This window comes from Pinus tabuliformis, chromosome J, assembly GCF_031772625.1.
Source record: "Pinus tabuliformis cultivar Carrire ecotype Pingquan chromosome J, CPIR1, whole genome shotgun sequence".
Lineage (NCBI taxonomy): Eukaryota > Viridiplantae > Streptophyta > Pinopsida > Pinales > Pinaceae > Pinus > Pinus tabuliformis.
In genome coordinates, this window is record NC_142295.1 from 585,161,038 (window position 1) to 585,176,414 (window position 15,377).

A 15,377-nucleotide genomic window follows, 5' to 3' on the forward strand; every position below is an offset into this window, starting at 1 on the left:
CATCATGACATTGTAATTACACCATAAGGCGTTCCCCTTTGAAATCAACTTTCTTCTTAGATCATGTACATTTCTGAGCCTTTCATTTAAATGTTAGACGGTTAAAATAGTTTTAGCCATCCAATTGATTCGACAAGTATGGTAAGGTATTAAGTTAGTTAGAAATTTAATTACAAAGTATAAGAATGCGACCAGTAGATCTCGTCGTTGCCCTAGCTCAGATTTACTTCCAGGTGCTTCTTCGAGTGGAGACATCGCCCTTGCCCTCGCTCGGCACTACTTCTAGGGATCATGCATAGTATTTGCATTCATTGTCTCTGCATCGAATGCTTAAATACGAATGTTGCGGGCATGGTGGAGGACAAGCAGGCTTAAAGTAGCTGTTGTTGTGGGAAAGGGGATTCAGCTCTCTTTTTTTTTTGTTTTATTTTAGGAATGCGACGCACTCAATTTCTCCTGAAAAATTGGCATCCAGATACTGCTAACCATGGTGTAGATGGGTCTACTTTCCAGGGTAATCTCCTATGTTTCAATGTTGAAGTTCCATTTTTTTTACTTTAATTCTCACAACTCATATTTCAGGAAGTCTTTCAGGGTTTTAAGGTTTGGAGTGTTAATATGTTGACCTTTGATACTGATCCAAGATTTATTGGTATTTACAGAGCAAGAATGGTCCATTTGGAGTTCATATGCTCAAGCTTACTCATGCAAACCCACATTTTGCAACTCTAGTTGAAAGACTAGCTGCCAAACAAGCTGAATAGATCACGATTTCTTCTCTATGTGATCTGGATTGCATGATTCACATTTTCTTCAGTGGTGGGAGATTTTATTAGAGGCTGAATCACTCAAAACAGTCAAACTCCAGTAATCTTCTGGCTTAAAATCCAACAGTGAACTAAGCTTTTGTAGGATGGATCTATATGAAACCGGTATTATGTCAAATTGTTTATGCGTACAAGGTTATTGTAAATGGCACCATCTTACATCTTATTTCTGCCCATTCATTTATGGGAGTCACGATTGTTCTTATGTGTCAGATGCATGAGCTCAATTGGTAAAATTTTTGTCCCTCATTCTTTCTGAAGTTAATGTTAAATTGTCTTAACTTAATTCTCACAACTCATATTTTGGGAAGCCTTTCAAGGTTTTAAGGTTTAGAGTGTTAATATGTTGACCTTTGATACTAATCCAAGATTTATTGGTATTTGCAAAGCAAGAATGATCCATTTGGAGTTCATATGCTTAAGCTTACTCATGCAAACCCACATTTTGCAACTCTAGTTGAAAGACTAGCTACCAAACAAGCTGAATAGACCACAGTTTCTTCTCTATGTGATCCGGATTGCATGATTCACATTTTCTTCAGTGATGGGAGACTTTATTAGAGGCCAAATCACTCAAAACAGTCAAACTCTAGTAATCTTCTGGCTTAAAATCTAGTAGTCAACTAAGCTTCTGTAGGATGGATCTGTATGAAACCGATTTTCTGTCAAATTGTTTATGCGTACAAGGTTATTGTAAATGGCACCATCTTACATATTATTTTTTCCCATTCGTTTATGGGAGTCACGGTTGTTCTTATGTGTCATATGCATGAGCTCAATTGGTAAAATTTGTGTACCTCATTCTTTCTGAAGTTAATGTTAAATTGTCTCAACTTTGAAACTACTGCTACACTTATCGCCACCTCTCTGAAGTTTGAAAGGCAAAAATAGCGCATGAATAATGTGAATAGATTCATGGCATATATGTAGACTCTTTCTCGTTGAATATAATATATTCTTTGAGGTATGACTGAAGGGAACAAACATTACATTTAGCTTATTTGACAGTTAAGACTTCTTTTACACTTGTCATCTCCTTGAAGTTTGAAAATGCAAAAATAGTGCGTGAATAATGTAAATAGATTCATAATAAATATGGTTGGAAAAATTAAAACCTAAACATTGGAAACTAAAAGGAAATAATTGTAAAAGTTGAACCTAAACATTTTTCCAAAGGATTATAACCGTCTTAGAATTGTGTTCATTTTATAGAAAACTGTATTGGGCCAATTAGAAGCTCCTATAATTGAAAGCTACTATCAGATCTGAAATTGAACCATGTAAACCAGGTCATGATATTTGTTCTTTCTACATTAAAATAGGAAAGTGAAAAGAGTGGGGTAGTAGTAAGTACAAACTAAATCAGATACTAATCTTCCGTTGCAAATCCATCCCTTGCCATTTTTTTCTTTTCGAGGTATGCTTGTGGAGGCTACATCAATGACCTTTTTTAATTAAGGCCTTGTACACACTGTTAGTATTAGGAGCAAGGAATATTTTGGATATTACCAATATATGTATAAAGCGTAAATATGTGTTTTGCAGAAAATTTCCCATGTAGTAACAATTGATGGCTATGAACTTATGAAGATGTGCCAACCAATGATGAGAAGTCATTCAACAAATTAGCCAATCAGTGTGGCTAGGGAAGGTGGTGGAAGGGACTTTCAGTTTTACAAATCTGTAAGTGTCCAATTTTTTGCATAGGCTTTATCTACATGACATTCCAATACATATTTTTTGGACATGCATGCGTTGCAAGTCAACTGATCAATGGTTTTGCTAGTTTTTTGGGGGTGACAGGATGTATTTATTGGAAATTGTGGAACTAGTTTGGATTTTGGTGTGACGCTGGTGGGTTATGGGTCAGTTGATGTGGACTACTGGATTATAAAGAACTCAAGGGGACCAAGATGGGGTGAGAAGGGGTACATCAGGTTGCAAAGAAACATTGACAGTTCATTTGGAAAATGTGGAATTGCAATGCAGCCATCATATCCGATTAAGAATGGGTCTAATCCTTCAAACCCTGGCCCTTCCCCTTCCTCTCCAATCACACCTCCAACAAAGTGTGATGACTATTATGCATGCCTTGTTGGTAGCACTTGTTGTTATGCCTATGGCATCGGTAATTTCTACCTTTAATGGGGTTGTTGTTCTTATAAATTAGCTACCTGCTGCAGAGATAACCACCACTACTTCCCACACAATTTCCCATTCTGTGATTTGAATGTAGGAATTTGTCTTAAGGTTAGTCATCCATCATTTCTTTGTGCGCATTTTGCATTTCAAATCACCAACTTCGGCCTGTGGAGTTTTGGTGTTTTGAATCAATTTGCAAGTAAAAGGTTGAAATTTTGGTGTTTGGAATCGATCTGCAAATAAAAAGCTGAAATTTTGGTGTTTGGAATGGATTTGCAAGTAAAAGACCCATGTTACAGTGCGATTGTCATGTTGAAGTTCCATTTGTTTTACTTTAATTCTCACAACTCATATTTTAGGGAGCCTTTCAGGGTTTTAAGGTTTGGAGTGTTAATATGTTGACCTTTGATACTGATCCAAGATTTATTGGTATTTACAGAGCAAGAATGATCCATTTGGAGTTCATATGCTCAAGCTTTTTCATGCAAACCCACATTTTGCAACTCTAGTTGAAAGACTAGCTGCCAAACAAGCTGAATAGATCATGATTTCTTCTCTATGTCATTCGGATTGCATGATTCACATTTTCTTCAGTGATGGGAGATTTTATTAGAGGCCGAATCACTCAAAATAGTCAAACTCCAGTAATCTTCTGGCTTAAAATCCAGCAATCAACTAAGCTACTGTAGGATGGATCTATATGAAACTGGTTTTCTGTCAAATTGTTTATGCGTACAAGGTTATTGTAAATGGCACCATCTTACATCTTAATTTTTCCCATTCATTTATGGGAGTCACGATTGTTCTTATGTGTTAGATGCATGAGCTCAATTGGTAAAATTTGTGTACCTCATTCTTTTTGAAGTTAATGTTAAATTGTTTCAACTTTGAAACTACTGCTACACTTATCGCCACCTCTCTGAAGTTTGAAAGGAAAACATAGTGCATGCATAATGTGAATAGATTCATGGCATATATGTAGACTCTTTCCGGTTGAATATAATATATTCTTTGAGGTATGACTGATGGGAACAAACATTACATTTAGCTTATTTGACAGTTAAGACTTCTTTTACACTTGTCATCTCCCTGAAGTTTGAAAATGCAAAAATAGTGTGTGAATAATGTAAATAGATTCATAATAGATATGGTTGGAAAAATTAAAACCTAAACATTGGAAACTGAAAAGAAAGAATTGTAAAAGATGAACCTAAACATTTTTCCAAAGGATTATAACCATCTTAGAATTGTGTTCATTTTACAGAAAACTGTACTGGGTCAATTAGAAGCTCCTATAACTGAAAGATACTATCAGATACGAAATCGAACCATGTAAACCAGGTCATGATATTTGTTCTTTCTACATTAAAATAGGAAAGTGAAAAGAGTGGGAAAGTAGTAAGTACAAACTAAATTAGATACTAATCTTCTATTGCAAATCCATCCCCTGTAGTTTTTTTGTTTTCGAGGTATGCTTGTGGAGGCTGCATTAATGACCTTTTTTAATTAAGGCCTTGTACACACTGTTAGTATTAGGAGAAAGGAATTTTTAATTCAAAACAAGAAATTATATAAATGAGCAAGTTAGTCTTGAACACATTGTTTTTGGGAAATTATGTTAGGATTTAAGTTCAACACTGCCAATTCATTGGGTATACAAGTTTTTATTTTTGGAAAATGATCTTTCAATGTAGGTATGCTTTACATTTTACATATCTACTGCATGTTTACCATGAAAGGTTTTGTGTTTGTATTTCAAGCAATTGGAGTTCGTGCCATGATTTTCAAGTCGGATGGAAGGACTCTATTAACTAGATTGCATGAAAGTTTGAAGGTGGGGGCCTCTTTTGGTGCAATGCATTTTATCTATGCTAGTATTAAAATGTTTGGGGTGGCAATTCTTTTAATCCTCTTATAAGGGCCATTTGTAAAATATCTTGCATTGGATAGCAGGTGTTTTCCTGGGAAGCTTTAAGATGCTATGATGTAGTGGATGTTGGTTGGTCTAAATTGGCTGACCTCAACATACATGAAGGAAAGCTTCTTGGTTGTTCATACGATGAAAGTTGTGTTGGTGTATGGGTTATGGACATTTCGATATGAATAAGTGGTATCCTTTTATCAATCCATGCACTGATTATGTCTTCATGACTTTTATCTTCTGTTGATTGTATTTTGTGGTGCTAGTTTAAAGATAATTACATTTAAAGGTGTCATTTGTGGCATTCCAGCGGGTGGGGCCATATGTTGTTGGAAATGTATCAAGAACAAATGGCCATAAAGAAGCAAAATTGGCTTCCAATGGCCATCCATCTGTCCAACAATTAGATACTAATTTAAAGACCAATATGGTGAGGCTTTCCTTGTCACACAGTAGAGAGTTAGGAATCAAGGAACCAAAGATTACCACATCGGTAACTAGTATGTTACTTAATTTGCATGTAGTATGTTTCATCTTTTAAGCTTTGCATTCTCTGAATTTTCCTTTTTTGTTTTATACTAAAAGACTCACTACTATTGGACTAGTACGAAACATTTTGTAGCATAAACAAGCTAATTGGACTATAGTATTGGGTTCCTTTTTTATTTCTGGCTTTCATTTTATTGGCTGTACTATTTGAAGAAACTAAGTAAGTTATGTTTTTTGCTTTTGCTAATGTTGTGTAGCCACTGAAGGTCTTTCTAGCACACCTCAACGGAGCTGGAATAGCCTTTTCTTCAAAGAATCTTCCTGCAAGTTCAGGTCCACTATCATATGTCTTGACTCCAAAGAAAAAAAGTACATCAAGAGTGCAACCTACAACAAATTTTCAAACCTTAAGTAGACCTCATATAGTGCCTGTCATCATCCCTAGAAGCAATTCATTAAGACCGAAAACAACAATAGATGCTAAGAAAGAAATGAACAATGTTGGAAGAGTGGTTCCAGCTACAGTATCAACCAAATCAACTGATGTGATTAAATCTAGCAACAACAGAGATGAATCTGACAAGATAGACCCCATAAATTAGAAGCCCATGACAGGCAATGACAAAACAGACCTAAACATTGCTAGGGCTAGGCTACACGTTTCCTCTAGACTTGACAATGAAAACACTAGTTCTGTTGTTTGTGATGGAAGTCAATGAGGGGAAAGATGGATTGGTGTAGCCAAATTCAGAAGAAATTCACCAATAGATTCAGTTGTAAGACCACATGATAGACGTCCTACTTTTCCATGGTCAAATTTTCCATCTCAATTCCTTTCGAAGATGAAGTAGAATGTGGTCATAATCCCATTAGATTTTTGTAAGGTGTTCTTTGGTAGAACTTATTATGTTATTTTTGGGTTCGTGATGCCACATACTTCACTACACCGCATAAATATATATTGAATAAAGATGGACAACCATTTGTGGTTCATACTTATAAAGGTAACCAAAAGATATACATGTTTTATGCCAATCAAGCCAAGGGATTACTCAATGCAAACAACCAAGTTGAAATGACACTTGTGGAGCCGCAAAGGTAATCAAGACCCATTGAGTCTTCAAATTACAGTTTTCCTTCACAAAACAAAGGTAGACCATGGGCAACCGAGCTAGTTGAGTGTTTGTGGGCATAACCATGAAACAACAAACAAATGGACAGTTGGCCAACAAGCTTTCTATCTAAGGGAGAAGTAAAGGAAGAAAAGAAAAGTGGTCATCTTCCAGAAGGAGAAAATAGGAATAGCAGAGCATTCACAACATTTACCTGTAGAGACTGAAAGCTACGAGACCAAACCGAATAGACAATTAACAATATATCATTGTAGCAACATAAACTGGAAGCCACAAGTGACAAGCGGGCAAATTCATGTCTTTTATGTTTATACATTGGATTTTTTCAATTCCTGAGAGGGTTTTTCTCCAATTAAAAAGTCAGTGTGATCTTTGTCTGAATACTTGTTCACTATGTTTCTTTCTTTATTTCTATGTTTTTATTTCTGCTTTTGCTGGAAGAATTGTTCGCCTAAATAAACAACATATGCATTTAATTATGCTAAACAACCACACAAATAAAACCCACAGAAAGGGAAAGACTAGGAACAAACATTGTACTTCAGTTCACTGTAATTTATAATTTTAGGTGTCACTATACACCCATTAGAAGTTCTTTTTTAATTTTCTATGTTTTAACATATATCATCTGTAGTTTCCCAGAAACCTTAGGTGCTATATCCTTGGATCTATTGGCTACAACATTCACCAAGATTTCTGTGAAAGTCATTAAGAATAGTCATTGGAGAAAGGGGTAAAGCGTCTAAGATTACATTACATATGCATTTAATTATGCTAAACAACCACACAAATAAAACCCACAGAAAGGGAAAGACTAGGAACAAACATTACTTTAGTTCACTGTAATTTATAATTTTAGGTGTCACTGTACACCCATCAGAAGTTCTATTTTAATTTGCTCTGTTTTAACATATACCATTTGTACTTGCCTAGAGACCTCAGGTGCTATATCCTTGGATCTATTGGCTACAACATTCACCAAGATTTTTGTGCAAGTCATTAAGGATAGTGGTTGGAGAAGGGGTAAAGTGTCCAAGATTACATTATTGAGTTAATAGAAAAAGCTTTATCGTTAGACCTTGAGCTTGAGGATCAGCAATTCTTAATCTAGGGAATGAGCTTTACAATGCTAACTTAGAAGAGAACTAGCCTTCTTTAAGGTAAAGAACCTCTATGACCACTGTGAGAAGGCTATAATGGAGAAATGGAAAAACCAAAGGAAGGTCAAAAGAATCTGATCTCAAGGGTGTTAGTGCAAAAATTGTGATTGAAGACCCATAAGCATCTGGAATCCTAGCCATTGAGAATGTGCCACAAGGGCATTGAACTCCAAGTCACAAGGCGATGTAATGTCAAATTTTCCATCTCAATTCCTTTCGAAGATGAAGTAGAATGTGATCATAATCCCATTAGATTTTTGTAAGGTGTTATTTGGTAGCACTCCTTATGTTATCTGTGGTTTCATGATGCCACATACTTCATTACACTGCATAAATGTATATTGAATAAAGATGGACAACCATTTGTGGTTCATACTTATAAAGGTAACCAAAAGATATATATGGTTTATGACAATTAGGCCAAGGGATTACTCAGTGCAAACAAGCAAGTTGAAATGACACATGTGGAGCCGCAAAGGTAATCAAGACTCACTGAGTCTTCAAATTGCAGTTTTCCTTCACAAAACAAAGGTATATAATGGAATGCAACCGAGCCAATTGAGTGTTTGTGGGCCTAACCACCAAACAACAAACAAATGGGCAGTGAGCCTGCAAGATTTCTACCTAAGGGAGAAGTACATGAAGAAAAGAAAAGAGGTCATCTTCCAGAAGGAAACAAGAGAACTAGCAGAGCATTCACAACATTTACCTATATGAAGAAAAGAAAAGAGGTCATCTTCCAGAAGGAAACAAGAGAACTAGCAGAGCATTCACAACATTTACCTATAGAGACCCAAAGCTATGAGACCAAGCCGAACAGAGAATTAACAATATATCACTGTAGCAACTTAAACTGGGAGCCACAAGTGACAAGCGCGCAAATGCATGTCTTTGATGTTTAATTATTTTTAAAGGAAATAAATTGAAGTATTTTTTAAGCTTTATTTTTTTAACACAATGTAACTTGTAGGCTCCACATTCTATGTTGTATCATGTCTGTAGTATCTGCAATCATCTTATAAGAATGTACTTTTAGAAATTTGTAGCCCTCTCTTTTCCATTCAATGAAATATTATACGTTTTGCTTTGAAATGTTGTGTATTTTTTGTTTCACATTTTTTGCTTTGAATACTCAGAAAGATATTATTGCATGCAGATTGAAGTTATGATACATATGTTTGCTTTCAACAATGTCCACTCACATGTTGATGTTGTTATTCTTCTGCACTTTATGCCTTATGGCGTTTTTTTTGCAACATCTAATACAAATGCTAGTTATACTCATCTGATTTATTATTTTTTATATATTCATCTCACATAAAGATTTCCGTCTGACGGTTGTTATTTCTATAGTAAATTAACTTGGTTCATTCTATTGGTATGAACTTTGTTAGCCGAAGGCTCCTCTATTTCAATCTGGGTTAGAAGAGTAGACATTATGATCTAGATAATAGGTTCCCAATATGCTTTGTCTTAGAAGCATATCTACCGTTACAGTTCTGCTGCGAAGAAACATGAAACGAACTGCAAAAGAATGTTAGATGCTATTTTTTTAATTAAAATTGGGTGATCCTTGTTGCCGCGGATAACGTGGCCGCAATGTAAATCAAAGGACATTAAATGTAACGGTAGAGCTGTGGAAGAAAGATCGGTATTCGAGATAAAATTAATGTGCAAAACTATAATCCCTTCTTTGATCATGCCTTGTCGCGTAGAGATTGGGAAATCTCTGTTTTTTCTGATCATAAGGACATATTAAATTTGCGAAAATGGTGAGCTTCATTAAGAACGCATAGTGTAATGTTAATTAATCCGATACACTTTTATTATGGCCATGTCCAAACGCTCAAAACAGACGTATACTAAGGTATTCAATGGCTGTTACTTTATCCAAATTTACTAAGGTGTTCAATGCTGTAACCTTATCCAAAATTTCGGTGCTTCTTATGTTTAGTAATTCCATTATAAAATCAATGGTCTCGTGGATTAGTGATAGTGATAATTAATTAATTGCTTAATCATCATCATATATATATAATTCTAATATAATTTCAATATTGGACTTGTTCAACTTCAGCCTATTCCAAATCACGTTTTCAATTCCTTCATAGATGTGTAATAAGGTATGAATGTGTCCTATCGAAGTCAAAACAAACCATAAAATTAAATCTAACTATGGGTTATAGGGGAGAGGCTATTAAATGTAGTGAAAGGGTGTAAAAATAAAATAAAATAAAATGTGGGTTATAGTGATTGGGGAGAGTATTTTAAATTTAGTAAAATAGTGTAAAAATAAAATATAAAAAAATTATAATTATAATTATAATTAATAATTAAATTAAGTTAGATTTATTTTAATTCTAAATTTATTTATTTTAGTAGTATAATTTTATAAATTAAATAATTGGTTAATATTTATATACATTAATTCGTAATAATCATCAAAATATTTACTTCAAATTAAAAGGTTAGTCAATGTAGATAAGCATCCATCCATGATAACCATCAAAATACTTATCCAAGATACATCTTACATTACCTAGGTTAAATTATTATTATTATTACTATTATTAATTATAAAAAGAATTAATATATAAGTTTAAACACTATTTTTAACCATGAAAATTCACCTCCACTTTATGAAAAAAATTCTTAATTTATAAGTAGTTTTTATTTCAATATCATGGATTATCAACAGCACAGGCCCAAAAAATCGTAAGTCATTTCAAATGACACTTATTAATATTCCTAGGGTAAAATATTATTCATAGGTTTATAATATTAATCCCTTTGGTTCAATATAAATCATGGTCAACCAAGGGTTTATATATCTTGGATTTAAAATATTAGTCCCTTGGGTTAAATAATACCTTGGTGTTTTTGTATTAACTCCTTAGGTTTGTTAATCTAACAATTCATATTCCTAGGGTATAATACTAAAACCCCAAGGGATTATAAACCCAAGGGAATAATATTAACCTAAGGGATAATAAACCCAAGTGATTAATACTAAAATCCCAAGGAATTATAAACCCAAGGGAATAATATTAAACCTTATGGATTAATATTATAAACCCAAGGTATATAAACCCTAAGATAAATGTTATAAACCTTAAAATAAACCTGGTTGACAAAGATTGATTTTCATTTTCAGACAATCCTTGTCACAATGCAACGTTTGACCATCATTGACCATGATCAACCATCTTTATTCTAGGTTTTATAATATTTATCTTAGGGTTTATATACCTTAGGTTTATAATATTAATTCCTTGGGTTTAATATTATTCCTTTGGGTTTATAATCCCTTGGGTTTAATACTAAAAAGCCATAAACCCCGGGGAATAATATTAAACCCTAGGGATTAATATTAAATACAAACCCTATGAATAATATTATACCTTAGGAATATGAACCCTTAGATTAATAAACCCAAGGGATTGATATTATAAACCCAAGGGTTTAATACTAAAACCCCAAGGGATTATAAAACCAAGGGAATAATATTAATCAAATGGAAAATAAACCCAAGGGACTAATATTAAAAACTCCAGGTTACATAGTATTTTGTCACGCCTCTCGCACTTCCCCGTGACATACCGCGAAGTGCCTAAAACATGACCATCATGCAGTGTACTCATCCAAATATGTAGCTTAGATCCTCCTTAAAACACTGCTGAAAAATGCCTTGAGCTTCCCCTAAAGGAAATAGCTCTAAAACCCTAATTGTAGAATCATCACCCCCTAACACTGAAAACCACGATGGTCGCTAGTTGCACTATACTAGACCCACGATGCTAGTGCGCTTTTGGCTTGGATATTAAAGATGATTCCTAAAAGGAAATTTTCCCAAAGAGGACAAGAAGCTTCGTTATATAGAGGCTTACATAATGACGATGTGGAGGTTGTTCGGCATGGATGAGGTTGAGTTCTCTCAACTTGGCCTTTTTGTCTTATCCCTATGAGCTACCTCCTTGAGATGAGGGTCTTCTCCTATTTTTGGAGAGATCATAACTCCCTTTTCCTGCCTATATATTCATCATCTCCCATTCCCAAATGGTTGGTCTTTAGCTATTTGCACCCTTATGCTGAGATTGTGCCTACATGCTACTCATTTGGCTTGGAGAAGGAGTGTTTGGAGAGCTTGATCTTGGTCTGGGACTTTCATTCAAAGAGGGCTTATTGACATCAAGGCTTGGTTGTATACTTCCTCCTTTATTATATTAATATATGCAACTGTTGGTTCATTTTCCATAAATGTGTATGCTAATGCATCATTTATCTTAATGTTCCCTGATCTATTAAGTAGGTTACTTTCTATTATGCTATTTGTACTTGCATGCTTTGTTGTGTCTTGATATCTTGTGTAGGCATTTAAACGTTGTGAGCAGTAGGACCGAGCCTGTGGTGTAAGCGATTCGAGGTCTTCAACAAAGGAGGATATTATAGCATCAGAATGAGGTAGGCCATATTCCTCTTCTTCTATCTCAATTGCAACTTAGGAAAGTTTCTAGTAGAATAGGTTGTTAGTCCCACTCATTGGGCTAGAGGGATCATCTCTGTCTGCAGAGAGGATTGCCTAGACAACAAAATGGCGACTCCACTGGGGAAGCTATAACCCTTTCCATCCAATCCTTCAACCTGATTCTATGATGAGTTTGACCAACCGTCAGTTTCTTGGCTTGTTTGCTTCTCTGTGGCTATTTTCACTCACTCTTTATTGCTTGAGGACACCCAGTCTTTTCTGGTCTTGAAGTTTTTTTTTCCCTATTTTTCTTGCCCAACGAGGGTTTAGTTTTAACAGTCGTGATGTCATCGCTGGTTTTTTAATTACAGCCGCGTTGATTACCCTTTAATCACCCTTTTTCCTATAACAAGCGCAATGATCCCACAAGATAAAGAAAAAATAGTGTTTCTTCTTGTTTTCAGTGTTTTTGGCCTCTGTCAATAATTTTCCAATGTGTCTACAATGTATTTGTCTTGGTTGTTATGCTTGTATGACTGCAATTGTCTCTTGACTTGGTTAATGTGTGTTTGAAGCTTGATTGCTTTCTAGGGTTTCTAGGGCTTCTAGGTCACCCTCCACTCATTGTTTGTGCTCTTCTGAGATTAATTTCTCCTGTTCAAGAGTCTTCTTGCAATTAGGACATCTTTTACAAGTTTCTTTTGGTTCTTTGGTGTGAAGTTGTTTTCATTAGTGTTGAGTCATGTTGATGCTTTGAAGATTGCTTTAGTTCCATTGTCAAGCATAGATTACAAATTGTTTGCTTTAGTTGAACTGAAAGAAAGTGTTTGTTTTCATTTTTATGTTTCGGAAAGAGAAAGTGAAAGATTTTGTAATTTAAGTATTTTTGAGACATTTCTTGCATTCAAAACCATAAAGTGAAAGAGATTTTCATTTTCATTGAGTTGATTGAATTTTCCTTTGCTCATTGCATTAATTTGCATTGATTGAATCAAAGTGAAAAGAAAAAATCATTATTGCATCTTAGTGAAAGGAAAGTGATTTTCATTTCTTATAAGATTGCATCTTGGCATTACATTTAGTGAAATGAAAGATTAGATTTCGTTTTCACATTTTGCATTGTGAAAGCTAGTGGAAGGCATTTTGCATGATGCATTTTGTTTGATGCATTATTGATTGAAATTTCTTCCCTTGGTTCATCTAGCTTTCATTAAAGTGGAAAATTTCCTTTTCTCATATAGTTGCATCTTAGGGATTCAGGTGACAGCATTTTGAGCCCAAAACTGAAGTGTAATTGAAGATAAACGTTAAAATTTACCTCAATTAACCTAAGGAGAATTTGGAACTTAATGCAAATATATAGAGGTTTAGGCTAGAGACGTGTTCCGACGTCTTTAAACATAACAGCTATCGTTAAATGCCTACATTGTATCCCAGGGGTGAAATCTCGTTCTAGTACGGAAGTATATCGAAGGTTCTCCAGTAATTTCAAGTATATAGGAGGAACTTCAGTATGGCAGGTATATGGGAACGTTGTCACCGAATGGTTATGAATTAGACTATGCTAACACGTACTTGTGCTCCCTGTGCGATCGAGTATATATTGGAAGACCCCGCTAGGTTTCTATCCTTTAGCCACAGGTAACTGAGTAAGTTGCCTTGTAAACGTGATGCACCAAACACAAAATTCGGGGAGATTGGTCATCGTACGTTAAGTCCTTGGTTTCGGCTAAGGTGTATATTGTAGTTCATGAATACTTGGTAAACCCTTTTTCCTAGATTACCTCTTTTTGATTTATTTTTGTTAAAGTTCTAAAATCAATTAATTGACCGTGAAATAATATCCTTCCTGTGGAAATACTCCTTAGTAGATCTTAGGTTGAAAACAATGGCAACATTTCCTAAGTCTACTGACCAAGGAAACCCCGCTAACGGGAGTCCTAGCCCTTTTCCTTCTTTTGAAAATGTTGGTGCTCCCTATATGGCAACGTTGCCCCTTCCTAGATTGACCAATGGTCTACTAGTTTGGTTATTTTTGGCCTCGATGATTCTGAGTGTCCAAACTAATTTTCAACCAAGTTCTCCTCCACCTAAACAACATCAACGTCATGTTGATCCTAAAGTTGACCGTTTGCCATCTTCGCCTGTTTCTTCACCCCGCTCTTTCTCTTCGCCTAGTGAAAGTCTGAATTCTAGTAACTAGGAAGCTAAGACGAAGAAGAAGAAGCAAAATAAGCAAGGGAGAAACCAAACAATTATTGTTACTGATGCAACTAATGTAGAAAAATCTTCCAATCAGCCCCAGAAAGTAAAATTCCCTTTCATTTTATATAAGGGTGACCACCTTCTTCAGAATTTTCCTAGTATTCCAAGGTCTTACAAGTGTGGTCCATAGGTTCATATCAACCTTTGTCATCAACCTTTTGCGATCATGCTGGTGATAAACATTCAACTAATGAAAGTAAAGCCTATGGGAAAAAGGGAAAAGTCAAATTTCCCTGTAAGTTGTGTGAAGGTAATCATCCCATTCTCCTTTGTCCTCTTATGGATGAAGCTTCCAAAGAATTGGAAAACCTTACAGTTTTTCAACTTCGTCTTCTGGTTGGTTATCAAAAGCTTTCCCTTGATCCTTCGCTAATTGATTAAGTGATTGATTGAAATCCATATTTGGTCAACCACACACTCTTTGAAAGTGACTCTCGTGAGTCCGTTCTCGACCAACCATTGGTCAAGAAAATGGTAGACTTGGCTCCACCTTCAGATAACCATACCTCTCTGGTAGAGAGTGAACCCCATACCACTGAAGTTCTTCTGGTTTCTTCAATTTAGAATGAACTGGAGGGAAATCCTCATGTTCCCGAGGTGCGTGTGAGAATTTCTCCTGTTCCCATCGAGCAAGAGAATAACTTTCACATTCCTATGACAACCCCTCCAAGTAGTTTAGTCACTTCTTTTGATTGGATTCGACTAGCAGGATATTGTCTTCCGTCCTATGTGCCTTTCCATATTATAGTACATGCTTACCATATGGTTGTACCGAGCACAATCATAGACGAGGGTGCATTTGTTAGTATTATGTCCTCAACTTCTTAGCAAGCTTTAGGTTCTCCTTAGCTTGTCCCTGTCACCCAGAATCTGTTAGCTTTTAACAGAGGAACCAGTCAACCGTTAGGGATCCTTCCTAAGTTTCCTATTACTTTGGGAGGAAAGACTGTCTATATAGACGTGATGGTTTTCCAA

General features: G+C 35.3%; 1 long non-coding RNA gene across 3 annotated transcripts; it reads left to right on the plus strand.

Annotated features, from left to right (window-relative positions):
* The first annotated feature begins 200 nt into the window (after nt 1–200).
* LOC149228338 (uncharacterized) lies at nt 201–4,128 on the plus strand. 3 transcript variants are annotated; one of them, XR_016247196.1, is made up of 4 exons: nt 201–514; nt 663–1,057; nt 2,373–2,510; nt 2,614–4,128. It is a non-coding gene; the product is annotated as an uncharacterized LOC149228338 (long non-coding RNA). The 3 variants fall into 3 exon arrangements; XR_016247198.1 differs by having other exon boundaries at nt 663–867; XR_016247197.1 differs by having other exon boundaries at nt 2,631–4,127.
* The last annotated feature ends 11,249 nt before the right edge of the window (nt 4,129–15,377 follow it).